The sequence below is a fragment of the Theropithecus gelada genome, chromosome 16 (genome assembly GCF_003255815.1).
Source record: "Theropithecus gelada isolate Dixy chromosome 16, Tgel_1.0, whole genome shotgun sequence".
NCBI lineage: Eukaryota > Metazoa > Chordata > Mammalia > Primates > Cercopithecidae > Theropithecus > Theropithecus gelada.
In genome coordinates, this window is record NC_037684.1 from 20,394,987 (window position 1) to 20,419,409 (window position 24,423).

General features: G+C 35.2%; 1 pseudogene across 1 annotated transcript; it reads left to right on the forward strand.

Moving 5' to 3' along the window:
* The first annotated feature begins 15,375 nt into the window (after positions 1–15,375).
* LOC112609441 lies at positions 15,376–15,904 on the forward strand (annotated as a pseudogene). Its single transcript, XR_003116203.1, has one exon. The product of XR_003116203.1 is annotated as a 40S ribosomal protein S24 pseudogene (transcript).
* The last annotated feature ends 8,519 nt before the right edge of the window (positions 15,905–24,423 follow it).

Genomic DNA, 24,423 nt, shown 5'->3' on the forward strand with positions numbered 1-24,423 from the left:
GCCTGATAGTCCTTCAGTTTTTGACACTGATATCCTTTTGATGGGTTTGTTTTTTGTTTTGCTTTTATCTTATTAAATGTCCTTGGGTGTTTGATTGTGGTATAAGGTGAATTTAGTCAATTGGATTTGTTTCCAGTGAACTTTTTTTTTGGTGAGGGCAAGGCCCAACTCAGCGCTCCTGGGTTGTGTGCACTCATTCTGGGGGGCTGGTACTGGGCCTCTGGCTTTGTTCTCTCACCCTTCAATGTTGGTAACCTGCTTCACTGGAGGGTTTGAGGTGTTCCCAGACCACTGACCACAACCTTCCAAAGAGTGATGCCAACCAGTGAGACACTTTTTCAGGCGGTGGCAGAGGGATTTATGTTCATTTTATGTGACAGCAGAAACAGCAGCATGGTTGGGTGTATGCCCATCAGCTGGGACAGGGTGCTAGCAGTCCCAGAGCTGCCAGCCTCCTCACAGGAGGAGGCACTTTGGGAGGCATGAAGCTGCTGGAGTCTGTGCACATGTTCACACCCATGACAGTATTGATGCAGGGGTGGGGCACAGGTGGCACAGGTCTGGTGACCTCCATGTGCACATTCATGGCAGTGTTGGTGGTGGTGGCTTGGGGCATGGCACAGGGCTACCAGTTTTCCTCTGTGTGCCCATGCCTGTGGCAGTGGCAACAAAGAGTGAGGATTGGGGCCACTGGTGAACACGTTCATGTTTGGGCTGGCAATGGCAGCATGGCATCACAGTACTGCAATGGCATGGGGGAGCAGGTATGCTCTAGTGGACAGCAGTGGTACAGTGTGTTATATGGACACTCATGTGCCAGCAGGGAAGGGGAGGAAAGGTTGCCCATGCAAATGCATGCTGGTAAAGCAATGGGGGTGACTGTGGGCACGTCCATGCTGGCAAGGTGGCACAGGGGAGGCTGTGCTGAGGGGGGATTTGAGTGGGTTGGTGCATGTTGTCAGGGGCCACTTGTTGAAGCTGGCTGACGGTCATGTAGAGTCTGGCAGTATAAGAACTATGATTTGAGCCCTTGGGAGGCATCCAGGTTGGGCATCCAAGTCTGCACTGCAAATAGGCACAGCCAGGCTGGGGCCCTGGGACAGGCCAGCAAACGGAAGAGTGCTCAGGTCAGACTAGTCCCATCTAACAGGTAGATTGCCCTACTCTATTCAGGTCTAACAGTCCCGTTAAGGCTAGAGTCTTCTAGAGGAGTATGGCAAGCCTTTGGGGATGGCTGTCCCTTGCCATGCTCCCCTGCAGATGTTTCTGCATCAAACACTCTGGGCTCTGCACAGGCTACAGGCCTGCTCCTACCACCTCTAAGTAGCAGCCCCTGCCAGCTTAAGTGCTTGTGGGGTCTGTGGGGTCTCCTGTTGCCAGGATTCCAGGGGTCTATGGCAAGAGGGAGTTGCTAACCGTGTGCCCAACTCACCCCTTCCCTAGGAGTAGTTGGGATCCAGGAACGAGTCCTGGTGCATGGTATTGCTGAGAGCATTCCCTGCTTCTTCACCCTTCAGTCCAGTGTCTGTGTCCTCCCTCTATTCCCTCTCAATGTCTTCATTCCAAAGATCTGCTCAGAGTATGCCAGTCTTCCCAGTGTCCTGGTTCCTCAGTGGCAGATGCTCCTGCTAGCTGTGTCTAGTCAGCCATCTTGCCTTGTGAGATTCTCTCATTTCTTTTACTATGAGAACAATTTCTGTATTGGAAGACTATTTTATAAAGATTGGCAAGGTCAATCAGTAAATTTTATCATAATGGCTAAACAAATTAACACAGGTTGACTTGAGAACACTGCAAAAAATAACAGGACTTTCATTTTCAACTTTGGTCCATCTTACTGATATTCCAACTACACACTTTTTGAACAGTGCATTTTTTTTTTTTTCATTCAAGTCAATGTGAAGCAATCAGACACTTTCGTATCCATAGAATGCTATCCTTTTTAAAAAAGAGCTGTTTTTAGTAACTTAACATGGCACCCAGATAAAATAACAAACGAAGGCCTGTGGAATTACAGAGAGATTAGCTCCACTGTCTGTCATCACATTTTCATCACAATGTACTTTATGGTTAGCTATGGGACATCCACAAGCTGTGTAAGTATTTAGAGGTAAAAGATAAAGTAATATTATAATGTTTAAAAAATGTTGCAAGATTAGTGTCATATGGCATTAGATGTTCCAGGCCTTCTCCATTTTCTTCAAGCCCTGAATATAGCCATTTTCTCTTATACGTAGCTGATGAATTGTTTGCCTCTTACTGGATGATATGAGTGCTATTTGATATGCAGCCCTTCAACTTTTTCATTTTCTGTTTTAAATTACTTCAAATTCTACTTCTAGCATTTCTATAGAAATATTAATAAAACATGCACTTACATGCATATTATTTTCAATAATGATAATAACAAAACTTAGAAATAACTTAAATGCACATCACATGAATTGAGATGATGAAACTTGGAATAGCTACATAAAGGGTATTCTGTCTGGCACTCTGAAAAAAGAGAGATCTATACGTAAATTGACAAGTGACGGTAAAGATAGCAGATTAAAAAGTACATATTTCATCTTATTTGCATTAAATAATAACAAATTATGTATGCTAACTCATGCCTAGAAAAATACAGAGGAACTGATGGCAACTTTTGATCAACACTTACCCATGGGAGAATGATCCAGTTATGGGATAAATTCATTTTCTCCTTTTCTAAATTTCTATGGTGTTACATTTTTAATATATATCAACTTAAATTTGTAGTTAGCAAAAAATAAAAGTATTTATACAAATACTGTATAGTGGCTTTTCTCTTTTTCAAACTTGTCTCAGGGTAATTTTAATGTTGTCATCATTAACAAGACTGTTCTATGTCTTTCACTAGAGTTTGGAATCTCATTCTCTTCTCACTATTCCAGAGCCACACTTCCTCAATTATTTTATCATATGCCTGCATCTTCAGATTTGCACTGTGGCTTACAATATTCTTAGGTTTCATAAAATAAGTATTTGTCCAAATGAAATAAAATAAGCAACAAGTAAATAAGTACATAAATAACAATTTTTGAAAACATGTTTTTATATTTTCTTCTCCAGCAAAATTCTAAAATAAGTTGTATCTACTTTATTAACCTACTTTCTCAATTTTCCTATCATTTCTTCCCTCATTGGTTCTATACTATCCATTGCAAGCTTAAAAATCATGAGTAATTTTGTAATCATGTAACCTAAGGGTTGGGAAACTAATTCTGAAATGTCCAGACAGTAAAGATGTTAGTCTTTGCTGATCATACAGGTTCTGCCACAACTAAACTCTGCTGTTGTAGTAAGAAAGCTCCAACAGACTAAATATTTGATAAATAACCATAGCTGTATTCAAATAAAGTCATATATATATAGGAAGCCGACTGGATTTGACCTGTGATCTATAATTTGTAGGCTTCTGATATAGTCTAAGAGCTAATTTGCAATTATCATTCATCATTAGTTCACTAAAGCATTTGACACTGCTTCCTTATTGTTAAATCTCCTCTCTGGACAGACACTTTGGGCTTACCAAATGTCCCATGGACTCTTCTGCATTTCCAGCTCAACCTTGCAGTTAGATTGGAGCACATGACTTATTATGGCCAATAGATTTGAGTGGAAGTCAGGTGTGTTCTTTCTTGACTCCCTGACAAAGTTAAAAATGAGGGTATGAATTCTCTACGCACTCCCTCTTGTTTGTGTTGAGAGAGGGAAAGGACTCCAAAATGTCAGCATGGCAGGATGAATGCCCCCAGGATTCTGGGTCACAATAAAGATGAGATGCTAAGAAAAGAATGCTCATAACCATCAAGGCAACAACAACAACAACAACAAAAAGCACTTTTCTATGTTAGGAGTCCGAGATAGCAGACTTTATCAGTTACATCACAAGAAAGCCTATCCGGATCTTTCAACAATGGTATACCTACAAAAGGTTACCTTCATGTTTATACTTCTTGAAGTTTTTTTATTGTAACTAATTTTGAAATTTATATTCTTCCTAAAGAAACTATGGTGTGCGTGTGTGTGTGTGTGTGTGTGTGTGTGTATAAACTAGAATATTATTCAACTAAAAAATAATAAGATTCTGTCATTTGTAACAACATAGATGAGGCTTGGGAATATTTTGTTAAGTAAAACTAGGTACAGAAAGATGAAAATTGCATGTTCTCACTCATATGTGGGAGCTAAAACTGTGGATCTCATTGAAGTAGAGAATAGAATGGTGGCTACTATAGGTTGAAAATGATGATGAGGGGGATGAAGATAGGTTGGTTAATTGGTACAAAAATACAGTTAGATAGAAAGAATAAGTTCTAATGTTCAACAACATAGTAGGGTGATTATAACTAAAAATATTTATTATATATTTCAAAATAGAAGAGAAGTTTTGGAATATTCCTAATACAAAGAAATAATACATATTTGAGGTGATGGATATCCCACTGACCTAAATGTGATCATTACATGTCATACACATCTATCAAAATATTATATGTACTTTATGTATAATTATTACCTAACAATAAAAAATGTATATATTTTACCAACTATAGGCTATATTGTCCATTGTTTTTGTATCTTATTGTTTTGCTTTATTCTCTCTCCCTTCTTTTCTAACCTTGATTAACAGTAGGTTATATCTTTTGATATTATTCCAAAGACAGACTCTGTTTCCAAATCATTTTAGTCTCTTCATCAAAATACAACATTTTCTTGACATGTCTTTTAATTTCTTTCCTTTGTGACCTTCATTTTGTTGTTAAAGTCATATATAGCCTTTTCAATATTTTTTGTTTCATTAATTTTTCAGTTCCATAATTTCTATTATTATTATTCATCATTTCTATATCACTATTGGGATTTTCTATGCTTTTATTCACTGGATCTATATTTCCTTTACTCTTTTTGAGCAGAAAAATATGTATTATAATCTTCGTCTACTTAGTGCAACACATTTGTCGTATCAGGTTTTATACCTGTTGACTGTCTTTTTTTGAGAATAAGTCTTTGCATGTTGAAAAATTTGCATTTTATCCTTAACATTGTAAATATTACATTTTGGATTACATATATTTCTATCAATAATTCTGAATTATTTTGCTTTAGTGGGTAATTAAACTTGTTTCAACCTAAACTATAAAAGCTGGTTTTTTGATAACATCTCCAGTCTCGGTGTAATTTTTAAATTTGTATGGCTAATTTTATCCCATGCAAGTGTGGTTCAGAGGTTAGTCAGAAATTTGAGCAGAGTTTATACATAAAAGATGTGACTCATCCTCTCCGACCCTCTCCTTTCTTGAACTTTGCCTTTATTTTCAAGAAAACAGCTCTTTCTATCAGAAAGGCTGTGGTTTGCATTCTATCTGTATTTATTTATTCATTCTGTCATTCAATTATCATCATCCGTTGGCCTTTTCTCATGCTAAAAACAAAACCTTGCTAGTGTATATTGACAAACCCTGAGAAATATTTGTCTTTAAGGATTCTGTTGGTGCTAGACCAAGAAGAAAAGTGTATTAGTGAGTAGGCTGAATTTATAGCATTGGGTAAACATGCCATAGATTCTAGATTTAACATACTAGCTTGAAACTCTGTGTGCTCCATTACTTGATTAAAACCTGTACTTATCCTTAGCCCAGACTAAATGCACTTGATACAACAGAAATTACTTGCTATAATGAAGAGGTAGAAATCTAAATAATTCAGTAGCTGGGGTCGTTGACATGTATTTACTACATGTTAAATGTTGGAAAGTACTTTGGTTGTTACTGCTGTCTGTTGACTGGAATACTGCTAGAAAGTTTAGAAGGTATTCATATAAGGAATGTTTTTATCTGCAAGAGACAACCTAACTATAGGGATAGTCTTGTTATTGAGTTAGAAAGAAGTTCAAAGATAAAAATTCATGGGTACTGCTTTTAAGGATGAAGAGTGACAGAGTCAGCATTTTTGTGACCCTTCTGATTTATTTTATCATGGTTATAATAGGGCTTTTCTAGTTTACCTTTACATCTGCTTTCAAGGCAGAAATAAACAAAGTGACTAGGTCAGTCATTTTAGCCTTTTTATCGAGACAGCAAAAACATCTCCATAAATACCCGCTCCCCAACAAAGACTTCCTTAAATATCTAATTTGCTAGATCAAAGTAACATAACCACTTCTATCTGCAAAGCAGATTGGGTAAGAGGAGAACAAGATTGTCATAATTGATTTAAATACACAAATCTCTTTCCATTGGCATATTACCCCTCTGAAATGCTTTGTGGTTATGTAAGCCACGTTTCAGTAAGGAATTGATATTAAATAAACATCTGACAATGTTTTTTTAATTTCTTCCTTGACAAGGAAGAAAAGGAGTCCAGAATACCAGAGGCTACATAAAGTTAAATGTTGTTGTCACACGTAGCAATGCCAATGTGGTAATCAAAGTGACTTGCCCCACAGGTATATTTAGTGATTATTAGTAAGTAATGAAATTCCAAGGACTGAAATAAATAGCCTACTAAGACTGATTTTGTATTTTATTAAGGAAAAGGTCCATGTTTGTTATAGAGAAAACCAAGAGTCAAAAAAATATATAGAGTGATGGTAACTTCCCTTATTTCAGGACAGGATTCAGATAAAAAACAACGTCTTTCAAATGAAGAAAAATCTATAACTCTTTGAGAAATGAGACTGCAGTAACATGATTATATACTGTGAATTCCTCCTAAACTTCCCCAAGGGACCTAAAACAACTCAACTGGGTAACTTTGCCAGTAGAAGGTAAATAGTTTTGAACAGCACCCCTTAGCAAATACCAATTCTAAGTAAGCTAGAACATCACAGGTCCAGCAGTCGAGGTCAAGGGGACAGATGTTTAAAGGATGTCTAACATAATTTTCCTCATGATAAGATAAGGAAGACAGAATGTGTCATTTGAATATGTATCCTAAAAACCTGGCAGTAGGCCACGTATGATGGCTCATGCCTTTAATCACAACATTTTGGGAGACCAAACCAGGAGGATGGCTTAAGGCTATGATCAGCCTGAGCAAAAAGTGAGACCTCTTCTCTACTAAACATTTTTTTTAATGTAGCTGGGTATGGTGGAACACTACTGTAGTCCCAGTTACTTGGGAGGCTGAGGTGGGAGGACCACTTGAGCTCAGGAGTTTGAAGCTGCAATGAGCTGTGATCATATAATTGCACTGCAGCCTGGGCAATAGAGCAAGACCTCATCTCTTTAAAAAATAATAAAAAATAAGTGAAATTAAAATTTAAAAATACCTGGCAGAATTAATATGATAACTCACTGATGCACCAGGTTAAGACTACTATAGGAGAAAAGGGCAGTAATTTTTAAAATAACGTCCTGTGTAAATCACAGCTATTAGCATCAACATAAAAACGTTAAAGAATGAGGAAAGGTGATCCTTATTCCATTTTTATATCAGACTCTATATTGCCTGATACAAAAGTTAAATGTGTCTTGGAGAAACACAATGGAATATTGTAAGTTTAATCATATCATCATTCCATTGCAGTCGTTCTTCCAGATATGGTCTATTGTAGAAACAAATCAATTCAGTTGGCAAGTAGCTATTGACCTGACAAATACTTTTTCTCCATTTCAGTAAGATAAAATAGCACAGGAGGATTGCTTTTACCTTACAAGCCTAGAAATAAAATGTTATCATTTGTTTCAGGGTTATTCACCCTCTGCACAGGGCTACCACTAGCCTTTAAGCAATTGCTATAGTTTAGATGTTTGTCCTCCAAACCTCATGTTTAAATTTGATTCCCAACACTGGATATGAAGTCTAATGGATACATTTTATGAAATGTGTTAGGTGATTTCGCTGTTGTACAAACATCGTAGAGTGTACTTACACAAACTCGATGGCATATCTTACTACATCTCTGGGTTATATGATATACCCTATTGCTTCTAGGCTACAAACCTGTAAATCATCTACTGAATATTAATGGGAACACAATGGTAAATATGTGTGTATCTAAACATAGAAGAAGTCCAGTAAAGTCATGGTATAAAATATTTAAAATGTTATACCTATACTGAGTGCTTACATGAATGGAGCTTGCATGACTGGGAGTTGTTCTGGGTGAGTAAGTTAATGATGGGTGAATGAGACAGTCTAGAACATTGTTGTGTACTACTATAGACTTTACAAACACTGTACACTTAGGGTACACTAAATTCACAAAACAAAATCTTCAATAATAACTTAACCTTAGCTTACTATATTTTTTCTTATAAACTTTTAAATATTTTAACTCTTTTAACTTTTTAACTCTTTTGTAATAGCACAGCTGAAAACACAAACCTATTGTATGATGTACATAAATAGTTTTTAATACTTATTCTATAAGATTTTGTCTATTTTTTAAAACTTTTCATGGTTTTTTTTTTTTAGAAAAACTAATGCATAAACACATACATTAACCTAGGCCTACACAGCGTTAGAATCATCTTTATCACTATGTACCACCTCCACATCGCATTGAAAGGTCTTCAGTAACATCTGTGGAGTTGTCATGTTCCATTATAACAGTGCCTTCTTCTAAAATATCTCCTGAAAGACCTACCTGAGGCTGTTTTATAGTTAATTTTATAGATAGATAGATACATAGATAGATAAGAGTGCACTGTAAGATTACAATACAATGTATAATACAGTAAATGCATGAATAATTAACAAGTCATTTATTACAATTATCAAGTATTATTCACAGTTCATAATTGTATGTGCTATACTTTTATAGGACTAGCAGCATAGTAGTCTTGTTTACACCAGCATCACCAGAGACATGTGAGTAATGCATTCCACTACAACCTTATGAAGGCTATGACTTTGGCAGATTAAAATAATTTTTCAGTTTCATTATAATTATAATCTTTTAGGACCACCACGCTATACCAAAAGGTATAGAGAGTCTATGTTGACTGAAATGTCATCATGGAGTGTATAACTGTATTCTGAGACTGAGAATAAATCACACAAAGTTACAGGAGTCTGCTACATCAAGGAACTTTTTTGACAGGCCAAGAATCTGGAACTTGCCAGTCTTTTCCTTCTGAGAGGACAAGGCAAGATGTGGTATCCCCAACCGCTAAGAAAAGAGCCTGCTGATAGGTTTAGGAGGGACCATATATCACCTTTGAGCAGAGTGCTCCAACATATTACCTGAGACATCCCCAAAGTAACCAGCTTTCCATGGTGTTCCATGCTAGAAAGGCAGCTTTTCCAGGCTGTGCCTCTTCTACTTTGCACTTACAATCTTAGGGTCAATGTGGCTCAATGTATCTATGCTTACTGATGGTAAGCTAACATGAGAGAGAGCCCAAGCGAGGTCCCCAGGGATCTGAAGCTATGTAGTGCACTCTTCCAGTAGTAACTCTGTGATTATCCTTTGACAAGAGTTCTTGACTTGCTAGGGACCATTCTGGAGGTTCAGCATATATCCCTGGGACATCAAATGACTGCTTGGTTTGTTGTTGTTGTTGTTGTTTCTAGTAGTTCACCCCGTACTGGATGTAAACGAATCTACTCATCTATTAGATCCAGATCTCAGAGTAGCACTTCATCATCAGAGGGATGTGGGCTATATAAAAGACTGAACCCAGATATTTCTTTAAAGTATAAGAAAGTCACATAACCAGCTTATTCACATTCCTAGTGTGCCAATTTCTGCTACACTCTTGCCCTCCCTTAAACCATACTGATAGCCTCATGTGGATTTCCTTAGGGTAATTTAACTGAGGAATAAAAATTTAATCCTAGTTTGGTTTATATGACTCCATATGCTATGACTGCAACAGCTGATTTATGCAGGGGTGGTATTGCAACCCCTCTGCAGATAGTCCTGAAGAACACTGGGGAGCTCTAAACTGTGTATTTCAGTGTTACTCCTTGACAGGACAGAAAGAAGGACTGAGTAAGATTCTGCCATGACTCTGGGTCCCACTAATACCTTGCCTGTGTGTGTGTCTCTGAGGATATCCAATTCAGAAAAACCTCTAAATAGTGAAGTTGATAGAAATTGTCATGTATATGTTTATATATTTTAATAAATTCCTTGTATTCACTCCCTCACCTTCAGTATTTTATATGCTTTAGTGGTTAGTTTTATAATTACACAGTTGTTCTATAATTTTCAGAAAATAACAGTGATAGAATTTGAAGAAGAATTTACATTATATAGACATTCTGAACCTGGACTGTGTACAGTTACTTATAAAAATGTTGTCTACTTGGGAAGAGTGTAAATTCATTTTTAGTTGTAACAGGAGTAGCTGCATTATATACAATGGGAATATTTGTGTGCAGGGGGAGGGAGGTGGGGATGCAATGTATAAAAATAATTTGTATAGATGTCAAACAACAAAAAGGATATTTGTTTATTCTTATGCCAGGAGGCAACTCAAGCTAAAGTTAATATTCTGTTTATTCATTTCTTTTACACATGCTCTGGAATCTATAGCTTTTGCAAATAACCAGCGCATAACCAACTTGATGCTTCCTCTCAGAAACTTAAATAATGCAAAAATCCTACAAATTGAAGAACCCCTCAACATAGCAGCATGTGTTCAGGGCTATGGCATTCAGAAATACTGCAGGGAATGTAGTGGAAGAAGCCACATGGCAGTGTTCCCAGTAGATGGCCACTGCTGTGGATCTTGTTCTTGGTTCCTGGAAAGCGTGGCTCCTTGACACACTTTCATTGAATTTCGTTGCCTCCAAGTTAATGAGAGGCTATTTCTATTTCTTTTTTACTATTGACTGGAAGTGTAACCATCATATAGAATCTAGGGAGAAGAGTACTGGTCAAGCTCTGTTTGTAGACTTCTGCTGGATATCCAATATCATTCATCCATAGTTAATTTTGAAATACACCTCTGTACGTGCACGCACACATTACTCCCTCCTCCTGAAAAGTCTTATTTGCTTTGAATTGCCAATAATATTCTGTCTCCTCTCTTGTCCAAGTTCCCTGATGACATGAAACAAACTGTCATTTACTACCATCTTCCATAATCTCATTTATCACCATATATATACATATTTGTAGTATATATAGATGTTTTTAGCTGTACCAGTTTATTTACCATTCTCTGACTTTTCCACTACAGTGTTACCCTTATGCCTTAACCTGAAGTGCTTTTCCACCATTTCTTCTTTATTTTGGCAGATGTTGATCATACATCAGTATGTAGTTTAAATTCTAACACATTTCATAAAAACTTTAATTTGTAATTTAATTCCTTATTTTTTATTATCAGAGCATTTTGACTATTTTATTTAAAATAATTATTTCAATATGCCTTGTAGTAATAGTATTGTCTATTGAGATATTTAAGGACCAAGACTACTTTTTCACTATCACTCTATGTTTTTTTCTCTTGGAATGATTCTTCGAATATCATACATACCCAACTACCATTTGTTCATTAACTTATAGTCAAGAATGGCTTGGTCAAAGAAGGCCAGCATAACTCATTTTAAATAATTGGCCATGACAACAATATAGAAATGAAAACTTTATACTCATATTTACTACATTTATTTCTTTGTAATTTTCAAAACTCTATTGAAGTACAACATACATACCCAAAGGTACCCAGATTCTAATTTTATGGCAAGTTAATTTTTACCAAGGAAATCTTCATAACAGGCCTGCTAGTCAAGAAATAGAATGTTATTAGCACATCTGAATATGCTTTTTTTTTTTTTTTTTACCTCTGCCCCTTACAACTTCTTCTTTCTCTCCCAAAGTTAATTACTATCCTGAATTGAAAGAAACAGCTTTTGGTTCAATTTATTCTGTATAAGTTTTTATTTCTTTTCTATTTTATTAGTTTCTGATACATAAATATTATTTATTTTCTTATATTTTTAATTTTCTTTTCTCTTGATAATATTTTCTTAAGGTGAATGCTTGTCAAATACATTTTGAATGTACGTTCTTCATATTGGCCTTTAAAAAAGCATGTTTTTCAAGTCCTTACTTTGACTTTACCCTATATTTTTGTTAATTTCACATTTTAATTAACATATACTTTAAATGATTTGTAATTTTAGTATGTTGTCTTTCTTGACTTGAGCTATAAATATGTGTGTTAATTTTCAAACACATGGAGATTTTCTAGTTTCCTGTCATTCATTCCTTGCCAATTCCACAGTGGTCAAAAACCACATTCTCAAAAGTATATAATGCAGATACTATCAACATGGAAATCTTCCTGAGAACTTATAAACTACACACATACTTCAGTCTTTCATAAAAATCAACCAGGCAATTGTTAATTTGGTTGAGAAAATATTTTCTTAGTAATATAATATTGTCTATATTGTGTACCACAGCCTGAGACAGGTGCATAAACATACCCCCAAAATAATTGTAGGTATATGTATTTCTCCTTTCTTCCTCCTTTTTTTTTTTTTTTTTTTTTTTGAGACAGAGTTTCTCCCTGTAGCCCAGACTGAAGTGCAGTGGTGCCATCTCAGCTCACTACAACCTTCGCTTTCCAGGTTCAAGCAATTCTCCTGTCTCAGCCTCCAGAGTAGCTGGGATTACAAGCACATGCCACCACGCCCGGCTAATTTTTGTATTTTTAGTAGACAGAGGATTTCACCTTGTTGGCCATGTTGATCTTGAACTCCTGACCTCAGGTCAGATCCACCTGAATGCCAGAATTACAGGCGTGAGACACCGTGCCCGGTCATTTCTGACACTATATGTTTTATATATTTTAGGGTAGGTTTTGTAATGCTCAAAAATCTTACATTTTATATCTCTCTGGTATTTATTTTTTAGCATATAATGGCCTTTTCTCCTGCAAAGTTTTTTTTTAGTTCTAATTTTTCCATATTGCAGTAGCACCACAATTTTGTTGTTTAATTTTGCTTAGAATATATTTTTATTTATGCATAAATCTTCTTATTTAATGTAGAGTTGACTCTTTTAAGCAGAATGCAGTATTTTTTAATCTAAACTTTTGTCTTTCTTTTTTTTTTTTTTTTTGAGACGGAGTCTTGCTTTTGGAAAAAATTGGCTATTTACATGTAATGTGGATAGTTATACATTTAGATTTAAATATACTATTCTACTACTTGCTCTCTATCTCATAATGTCTCTTTATTATCTTGATTATTATACATTATTTTACTTTTTATTTTAGCATCTTTCCTGGAGATTGCATCATTAATCTTTGATCTATCAGAGTCTATACAAGTCCAAATGTTTACCTCTTCCCAGCAAGAGAATGACTCTAGAATATTATAATAATATTTTTCACTCTCTACCAACTCATGCTATTACCTTCTGTTACATAAATTCCAGTATAATTGTTACATTGTTTTTTGCAATCAGTATTCTTTTAGATTTATAATGTTTATATGTATTTTTGTTGGTCTTTATCTTGTACCTCCGAACTTCCATATGGGATGATTTCTTTCTCTGTTAGGAAAACTTATTAGTATATCTTTTAATGCCGGTCTTTTGTGTCTGAGTAAGTTTTATTTACCTGATAATGTTTAACCTCAATCATTTAATAACATTTTTTACATGGTATGGAATTTCAACTTGACCTTCCTTCAGCGACACCCCCATCCCAACAACAACTTGAAGATATAATCCAATTGATTTTGGTCTTTCTCATACTTACTCCTTTAAAGTCAATGTGACATTATAAATTTGATTTTAATATTTTTACCATGACAATTTTACTTATGTCTTTTAAAAATATTTTTCAGATGAATATTACGGTGCTTCCTGATTTTGTGGCTTGATTTCTTTTAAATCACTTTGAGAAAATTCTCTTATTTTCATCTTCAAATATTTCATATTCTCTCTTATATCTTGCCTCTCCTGGGATTCTAAGGACCATATCTTTTTCATGTCTATTTTCTGTTTCTATCTTCCATCCTCTTATTTTTACAAATGATATGGGATGAACTGTGTCTCCCACAGATTTATATGTTTAAGCCCCAACCTCCAATACTCCAGAATGTGACTATATTTGAAGATCTGGTCATTACAAAGGTGTTTGTGTTTAAATGGGTGTTCATTAAGGTAGGCCCTAACCGAATATGAACTGTATCCTTAAAAGAAGAGGAAATTGGACACAGATGAGCATAGAGGAAAAGCCATTTGAAGATACTCATGCAAAAAAAACAAGGAAAAACGTTTCAGAAGAAATTAACCCTGCTAATACCTTGGATTGGATTTCTAGCCTCCAAGACCATAAGAAAATATCTGTTATAGGGCCGGGCGTGGTGGCTTATGCCTGTAATCCCAGCACTTTTGGAAGCTGAGGTAGGTGGATCACCGAGGCCAGGAGTTCAAGACTAGCCTGGCCCACATGGTGAAAACCTGTCTCTACTAAAAACACAAAAAAATTAGCTGGGCGTGGTGGCAGGCTCCTATAATCCCATTTACTTGGGAAGCAGAAGCAGGAGAATCACTGGAACCCTGGAGGCGGAGGTTGAGTTGAGCCAAGATCACGCCATTGCACTCCAGCCTGGGCAACAAAAGCGAAACTCCATCTCAAAAAAAGAAAAAAAAAAAAAGAAAAGAAAAGATCCGTTGTTTAAGCCACTCAATCTGTGGTACTTTATTATTATAACAGTCGTAGCAAACTAATATGTAATGCTTAATTACATATTTTTATTTCATATGTTTTTACATAAATTTTTGTTGGTAAGTCTATCCTTTAGCAACTTAATTTTAAGTATTATGTTTTTCAGTTCTAGAATTTCTACTTGTTTATAGAGCTTTCTGCTCTCTAATAAAATATTTTTAGAAAAAAATTTGAGAGTATTAATCTGAATTATTTGAAGTCTCTATCTGATAATTTTGCATGTGGGTTCAATGTGCGTTTCTTTTAAGCTCACTATTTTTGGATTTTCATTACAAATAATGTCTCATTATATGCCTAACTTTTTTATTGTTATGTATTAATAGGAAAAAATGTTAAAATTATATACGTTTTGGGATTACCCCATTAAATATTTCTGTTAACTTCTTGTATATGAGTAGAGGTGCTAGCAATCCTGATTACCTTAATCACATAATTGATTTGAACATGTGCTATAGAATTCATGAGGGCTGTTCTGTTTCAAGTTTGGTTTTGCTTCTGGGTTATTGATTTTGAAGGTTCCACATAAAGCATAGAGGCCTTACCAAAGGATCAATCCTTTGACTTGGTGCACTCAAATTAATAGACTCCCTATATAATTGTGCTCTCGGAAACTTTTAATACTTCTCATTTTCTTAGAATTTAAGTATCTCTTTCACATTAAACTCAGCTAATGCCTCCTTTAAAAAAATCATGTAAGTTGCTCTTTTCCTCCCTGACTGTCCGAAGATAGGCAGCCATCATGAACGACACCGTAACTATCCGCACTAGAAAGTTCATGACCAACCGACTACTTCAGAGGAAACAAATGGTCATTGACGTCCTTCACCCTGGGAAGGCAACAGTGCCTAAGACAGAAATTCGGGAAAAACTAGCCAAAATGTACAAGACCACACCGGATGTCATCTTTGTATTTGGATTCAGAACTCATTTTGGTGGTGGCAAGACAACTGGCTTTGGCATGATTTATGACTCCCTGGATTATGCAAAGAAAAATGAACCCAAACATAGACTTGCAAGACATGGCCTGTATGAGAAGAAAAAGACCTCAAGAAAGCAACGAAAGGAACGCAAGAAAGAATGAAGAAAGTCAGGGGGACTGCAAAGGCCAATGTTGGTGCTGGCAAAAAGTGAGCTGGAGATTGGATCACAGCCGAAAGAGTAAAGGTGCTGCAGTAAAGGCTACCTGTGTCCATTTTGGATTTTTCACAAGCAGATTAATAAACTAAAAACTTTCAAAAAAAAAAAATCATGTAAATTATCACTCAAGCAGCAGTTCTTTTTAGAATAAAAAGTGACACTAAAGGCAAATTGTATTTGCATACATTTAGAATAATTCTATATAAAAACTAGATTTCCATTTGGGTGATGACATTTATTCCATTTTTATATTTTAGCTGGTTTGTGTGTGTGCGTGTGTTTGTGTGTGTATAGGAGTGCATACGTGTGTTATTGTTAGGTAGTTTTATTTTCTCTAGGTTGTCTCAAATCCTGTGCTAAGATAGACAGACAGATAAATCTATAGGTAGATAATACTAATCTACTGTACAGTCATTTATTTTCATCTTGTTTTTTCTCAGAGATCAAAGGTCATTTTATTGTTAAATTAACTTGCATTTTCTTGATTACTGGTAAGTATGAACATTTTTGTAAGTTGACTGGTCATTCACAGTTTGTTCTTTTACCATGTCTATTTTTATTGATGCCAAATTTTCCTGTCATCCAATCTGTTTAAACCTATGGATTTTTAACATAAAATAAAGTGTCTTACTTTCAATTATCTTAAGAAAACTGCACAAACACAATACAGTTTAAACATAAACAATTATTTTTCCACTCAAATAAATTGTTAAAAGATAACCAGCAGACTTAGAAAGATTTGCTCATCTGTAAGCTGAGTTTTTATTGGCTTTCCTTTTTTTCTTTTTTCTTTTCTTTTTTTTGATACAGGGTTTTACTTCCCAGACTGGAGTGCAATGCTGTGATCTCATCTCAGGGCAACCTTTGACTTTTGGACTCAAGTTATTTTCCTGCCCCAGCCTCCTGTGTAACTGGGACCACAGGCACGTACCCCCACGCCTGGCTAATTTTTGTATTTTTAGTAGAGCCAGGGTTTTGTCTGTTTCCCAGGCTGGTCTCGAGCTCCTAGGCTCAAGTAATCCTCCGTCTTTGGCTTCCCAAAGTGCTAGGATTACAGGTGTTAGCCACCATGCCTGGCGAGCCTTTTCAGTCTAATAGGAAGGAAAGAAAATCGCCATGAGTTTACCATGTGACTTAATTACTTCATTTAAAAATTATATATCCGCACACACATCTCTTTTTAAAGATAAATATACACTTTTTTTTGCGAAATATCAGGATGACTGGTTTTTACTATTGATATGCGTTCTCAAGAGCTGAGTATCTCCTCCGCTTTGCATTAAGCTGTAGAAAGTTATGGAGATGAGACAAAAAAAGCATTTTTTCTTAGTTGAGATTTATATATTGTGCTTCCTAATGGCTTTTTCCTTCCAACAAATAATGACCCAATTCTCTTTGACAGAAATTCCTTAGAGTGTTTCTGCCATCATATGAATAAATAGCATTCATTCTTAATGTAGCACAGAATTACACTATGGCGTAAATGAACTTATTGTTGGTAATTTGTAACTGCTGCAAGTTTCTGTCAGAATACTGTCAGGACGCATTTGGCAAATCTTCCCAGATAACTGGCAAACAGAAAAGGCTAATTACATTTGGGATAATCGCAATGTGAATATACACAAATCTAATCAGAGGGTAAAAGGTTTTAAAATGCTTTGTAAATCTTTAAGTGGTTTCTCCTGAATTCCATGCTACACATGACAGGAACCAATGTGGTGATGGTTTTCAGACTACAACGTGTATATTCAAGAGTAGAAAATTCTGATAGAACAAAGGAACAGCAGTTAAAGTCAGCCACACACACACACAAAAATTGTTTTTGGTTGAATATACTGTGTTTTCAAATAGACAGGCAGCTTGGGAGGAACCTGATGCTTGTGTTTCTGAAGATCTTAAAGTTAACTGCCATGTGTGATTTTTGTCAGCGCCTAGGAAATGATAGCAGTCAAAAACATCAAAACATTTTTGTGGATATATGATTGCTTGTTGGTCTGCAACATTCTTTCATACCTTGATAAGAGGTAAAAGTGATATGTCAGAAAAGATATTTTGAGATACATCTATATCTATCTATCCATATATATATATATATATATATATATCAAAAATGCTAGTGAATTTGAAGGTTAAGAAATTCTTAAATAAATTGTGAACCTTCAGTAAGATGCCATTTCAATATTGCCCTGGGAAGAAGAGTGTTTGAAATCAAGGCTAATGTAGGAATTTTAGGAAATGCAAACAGATTTTATTATGTTTAAGTTGTGATGATCATATTAGCATAAAAACAGAAACCTCTATATACTTCTAATTCTTGTGTTTATGAATTTCTTAGACCCAGAGGACAGATATTAAACGTTTCATTTATTTTTTAAAACTTTATGTATGCATGTATGTATATATTTGTTTACTTATTCATTCATTCTTTTATTTATTTATTTATTTTTGAGACAGGATCTCACTCTGTCCCCAAGGCTGGAGTGCAATGCCATGATCCTGGCTCAATGTAGTTTCAATCTCCCAGGCTCAAACAATCCTCCCATTCAGTGTCCCGGAGTATCTGGGACCACAGGCACACACCATCACACTGGGCTAATTTTTGTTGTTGTTGTTGTTTTTGGTAGAGATGAGTTATCGTTACGTTGCCCAGGCTGGTGTTGAATTCCTGGGCTCAAGCTACCCTACTCACTTGACCTCCCAAAGTGTTGGTATCACAGGCATGAGCCACTGCCCCAGCCCCTTGTTTTATATATTCTGAAATAACTTATCATGCATCTGAAGTATGAAATACCATACCGATAGCTCATACATTCAAGTCGAGGGGTCTCTGGGCTAATTAACATTTTGTCTTACTAAAGGGGCAACTGTTTTTTCTTTGTGTGAAGGGCATCTTGTCAGACTCCCAACAATATTGTTTCTTAAAATAATAGAAACCTTTCCAGTTTATGTAACAGCTTTTGTCATTCTCCTATTACTCATGCTCTGAAAGAAAATATTTATTGGAATCCTTCAGCTTTAGTGGGGTGGGCAGAAAATCCTACTATATGGATGAGATTTGGAGTTTACAATTCTTTAAACTTATTTTATAAATTCACATCACAGATTTATGACTATCAATAAACTGGCCGCATTTAATTCCACAGTGTTTATTAAACTTGGGAAGAAAAATAATAGATGCCCAATAAACCCCTGCTTACTGTAATATATAATATGTATTACTGTAAATAATGAAACAAAGACAATAATAATAATATACTCTAATAGTAACAATAATAATGACAAATCCCTATATAGTTTACTCCATATAATAGGACTTTTCTTAATTTTTTACGTATTAGTTCATTTGTTTTTCAAAATATTCATATAATTAGGTACTATTTTTAGAGTGAGGAACCTAAAGCACAAAGGTTTTAAATAATATCCATGGAAAAATGGAATAACTATGATGGCATCCCACATCCGTTGGATTGAATGCTCATGTTCTAACCTCTGTGTTATTCTAACTGTAAGAAGCTCAGTGTTCAAAAGTTCACAGTCTCACAAACAGAAAAATGGCACATCTTGAGAATGATGTGTTCTTAAAAGCAGAGTGTCCTAAGACTGCAGAGAAAGAAAAGACGAAATTTTTGGAGGAGGAGAATGTGAAAGCCTTTGCAAAGGCTTTTGTTAGAAATATGTTGGATTTCAAAAGACAATGGTTACAATAAAAAAGGACAATATTGGCAATAGTGGGAGACTTGACTCTTTGTGAAATATTAAATAGTATTTAATTCTTGAGGATGATTCACTTATTCAGTGTGAGGATATGTTGGTACATTACCATTAAATAAGATCCACATTAAATTTAGATTTTCTACATATTTTCTTAATGTACTTTTTCAGCCATAATTGATCCAGGACACCACATTGAACATAAGTATCATGTCTCCCTAGGCTTCTTTTGGTTGTGACAATTTCTCAGCATTTCTTTGACTTTGATAACCTTGATACTTTTAGAAGAATACTTTGCAGTTATTTTGCAAAATGTTTCTCAGTTAACATTTATCTGAAGTTTCTGTCATGACTAGACTAGGAGTATATATTGCTGGGAGTAAGATCACAGAAATAAAATGCCATTTGAGTCACATCATATCAAGAATACATGTTATCAACATGACTTATCCCTGTCAATGTTAACGTTGATCACCTGGGTGACAATTTCTCAGATTTCTCCACCATAAAGTCACTCTTTTCCTCATACTGTACTCTTTGTAAGGAAGTCACTATCTGTTACCCACACTGAAGTTGGATAATTATGTTCCACTTTCTCACTGGTGGGGTATCTACATAAACTTGAAATTCATTTTTTATGGGATACTTGTCTATTCTCCCTTATATACTTATATGTTAAATATTTATTTATGTCAATGTTAATGCTAGGATGCTTATTTTATATTTTGTGTTATAATCCAATATAACTGTATTGTTCACATTTTCTCAGATTTAGTTACTAGGAGCTCTTTTAGTTGACTTTTGTGCTAGCTACTTTGACGTCTTCCCATACTTAAAGGGTTTTTTGGTTGGTGGTGGTGGTGTTTGTCTGTTTTTAGGACATTCTTGCTTTTTGGCAGTACAAGATTTTCCAGGTTGATCTTGTCTATTTCCTGCCCCAGTCATTGAATAGGCCATTTATCCAATGAGCTCTGGTTTATTTTTTATGGAATAGATTTAGAAACCTAAATCTGAGTCCTAGTGTTCTCATTCCTACCAGGGTGTCATGATTTCTGTGTCCTCTCAGCTGATGCAGCAAGGAAATATATGCGTGTCTACTAACCAGTGTACAGAAAGATATCTATACATATTTCCATGTGTAACCATCTGTACCTATATGAAGCAGATATAAGTTTAAGTTAAAGTCTCCAATTCTAATATACTATTATATGGATCAATTTAGCTTCCTCCCCTTGCTCATTTGTAACATCCTACTCCAACAGTGAGAAGCCTGACTCTCACAATTAGCAATCCACTTATAGAATTGTTTAACCCCATTATACATGTATAGTGATCAGAACTGTTAACCCGTAATCCATGTGAAACAACTTTATCAACTAAAGTACAGCGCTTATGTAAAGCTTCATGTCTCTTTAGTTTTGCAGACTTTCTCCATTTCAAAAGTTCTTTAGGTCAGAATTAGTTTTTCTCACTTCTTTCAGTGAGGTTATTCACTGATTTTGTATGCAATTTAATTGATTTGTCACATTCTTCACTCCATCTTAGGTTTCTCCATCCTCCAACATAGTTTTTAAAATGTTTGCATATTAAAGTTCAATATCTGTGCCATAAAGTTTTATAAATTTTTGATATATACATAGTGTTTTATGTACACCATTTCAGTATTACAGTTTTACAACCCTAAAGAAAAATCACTGGTCCTTTAGCATTCCAACCTTTCATTTCTCCCTGAACTGCTGACAATTACTATTTATTATTTGTGGTGGCTCAATCATGGTCCCTAAAATTTATGTCTTTGTGCTAACCCTGGAACCTGTGAATACTACCATATTTGTAAAATGGATCTTGCAGATATAATTAATTAAACAGTCTCAAGATTAGGAGACTACCCTGAATGACACAGGTGAGCACTAAATCCAATGACAAATGTTCTTATGAGAAACAAACAGATAGAAGACACTCAGAGAACAAAAGGAAGCAATATGATTATTGAGGCAGACATGGGAGTGATGTGGTCACCAGCCAAAGAATGTTTGGATCTACCAGATGTTGGAAGATGTAAATAATGGATTGACTTCCAGTGCCTCTGGAGGGAGTGTAGCCCTCCTGACACCTTGATTTCAGACTTGTAATGATGAAAGAATTTATTTCTGTTGTTTTAAGCTGCCAAATTTGTGGTAATTTGTTAGTGCAGCCACAGAAAACTAATATACTGTCACTATTGTTTTCTTTTTTCAGAATGACATGTAGTTGGACTCATACAGTATATAGCATTCACAGACTGGCTTATTTCACTTAGCAATATGCATTTAAAATTCTTCCACATATTTTCATGGCTTAATTTTTTGCATTTCTTACTGATAATAACTATTGTATGGGTGCTTCCCAGTTTGTTTATCTATTCACCTATTGAAGAATGTCTCATCTTGGTTACTTCCCGTTTCTATCAATTATGAATAAATACCATTCATATGCATTTTTTTGTCTGGACATGCATATTTTAATAAGCTGGATAAAAATATAGTAGGGTGATTGTGGGATCACATGGCAAGACTGCATTTAATTTTATTAGAAACTGATGGTCTCTCTTCCAAAGTGGGAGTAGCATTTTGCATTTCCTCCAGCAATGCATGAAAATCCTTGTTCTGCATCATCATCAGCAACAAGAATTATAATTTTTTTTTTTTTTTTTTTTTTTTCTTTTTTTTGAGACGGAGTCTCGCTCTGCCGCCCGGGCTGGAGTGCAGTGGCAGGATCTCGGCTCACTGCAAGCTCCGCCTCCCGGGTTCACGCCATTCTCCTGCCTCAGCCTCAGGAGTAGCTGGGACTACAGGCGTCCGCCACCTCGCCCGGCTAGTTTTTTGTATTTTTTTTAGTAGAGACGGGGTTTCACCGTGTTAGCCAGGATGGTCTCGATCTCCTGACCTCGTGATCCGCCCGCCTCGGCCTCCCAAAGTGCTGGGATTACAGGCTTGAGCCACCGCGCCCGGCCAAGAATTATAATTTTTTAAGTTAGCATTTCTTAATAAGTGTGTAGTGTTATCTTATTGTTGTTTTAATTTGAGATTCCCTAGTGACAGATAATTTTGACCCTCTTTTCATATGATTATTGTCATTGGCATATATTTATTGCTAAAATGTCTGTTCATATTATTTTGCCTATTATTTTTCTTCTTGTTCAATTTAATTGTTCTTTGCATATTTTGGACTGATACATTTATTAAATATTTGCCTTTAAAATATATTCCTCCATTATGTTTCTTGACTATTCATTTTTATAATAGTATATTTTACAGATGAGAAGTTTTAATTTAAAAAAATTGCAAATTATCTTTTATTTTTTATTTTTTGGTTAATGGTTTTAGTTTTACACATTAAGACTCATCATCAGTTCCAAAGTCACATCATTTCTTCCATGTTTTCTTCTAGAAGTTTTATAGTTGCATGTTCTACCTTAGGTTTATGCTCCTTTTGAGTTAATTTAGTTAAAAGTGTAAGGTCTGTGTAGGGGGGTGTGTGTGTGTGTGCGTGCATATCTTTCTATTCTACATATGAAAGTTCAGTCATTTCAGAACCATTTGTTAAAATGACTATACATTCTCTATTGACTTGCCTTTGTTCCTTTGTAACTTAACAAATGTGTGTGTCTATTTCTGGGTTCTCTATTTTGCTCCATTAATCTATGTATCTATTCTTTACCAGTACCACACTGTCTGAATTTCTATAGATTTTACTACAGAGTTACAGAAATTAGGTAGTATAAACATTCTAACTTTGTTCTTCTTCTTCAGCATTGTATTCTCTGTTCAAAGTCTTCTTTTCTATATATACCTTAGAATCAGTTTGCTAATATCTATGAAATAGATTGTTGTGATTTTAATTGGGATTATGTTATCTGTATGCTGAGTTGAAAAGAGGTGAAATCTTAAGACATACTTAATCTTGTATGTTTTTATACATAAAAGACAATCTCAAATAAACAAAACATATTTCATGTGAGATGTCATGTCTAATAAATTACAGAACTTGTATTTGAACTCTTATCAGTCTAGCTTCCAAACAAGAGGTTTTAAGAAAATGTCATTATCTTTTTTTAATTAGAGCTGTCATCACATTATTTATTTTTCTTTTTAGATGGCCTACATACATTTCAAGTATATGGCTACCCATCTCATTTTTGTTTCTCCAACACTTAGTCAAATATTTAACATATATTAGAAATACAACTGTCCACTACAGTTTCTACTGTTATCATCCCCACCCTGGAAAACACATCTCCTGAAAGACGGGTTTCAGAGAGGTGCTCATCTTCCTCTATTGTCCATTCTCAGTATAGCTGCAGGCAGTTTTATTATGAAAAAATAATTTATGAAAACAAAAGTCATTCAAACATTTCCTTCTGTGCTTAAACTCTTCCCAGAAGTGTTCGACTTAAATTAAAATAAAATTCAAGTATGTTCCATGGTTCATAATGTCCTGTACAATTTGACTTTTTGCTACCTCTCTGACCTCAGATTAAATTATTACTCTTCTCCTTTGTTAGGCTTCAGCCATATCATCTCTCTTTCTAGTCTTGAAATTGTCAAGTTCATCCTTTGACAGACTTTTACACTAATTATTCCTTTTGCTTGGAATGTTTACTCTAAATATGCACAAACTTGATTCGGTGTCACACAGATCTTAGTCATAATATCAGTTTCCCAGAGAGGATGCTCTGACCGCCTTACCTAAAGCAAGGAATCAAACTCTTGCTACTCTGTCTCCCCTAACCACTAGCATTCTACTCTCTATTTAGTTTTAAAGTTATTTTGACCTCATAGCATCTGTAATTATATAAAATTTACTCATGTCCTTTTTTCCATGTGTAATATCCATAATCCACTTTAAGTTTCACAAGGCAAAG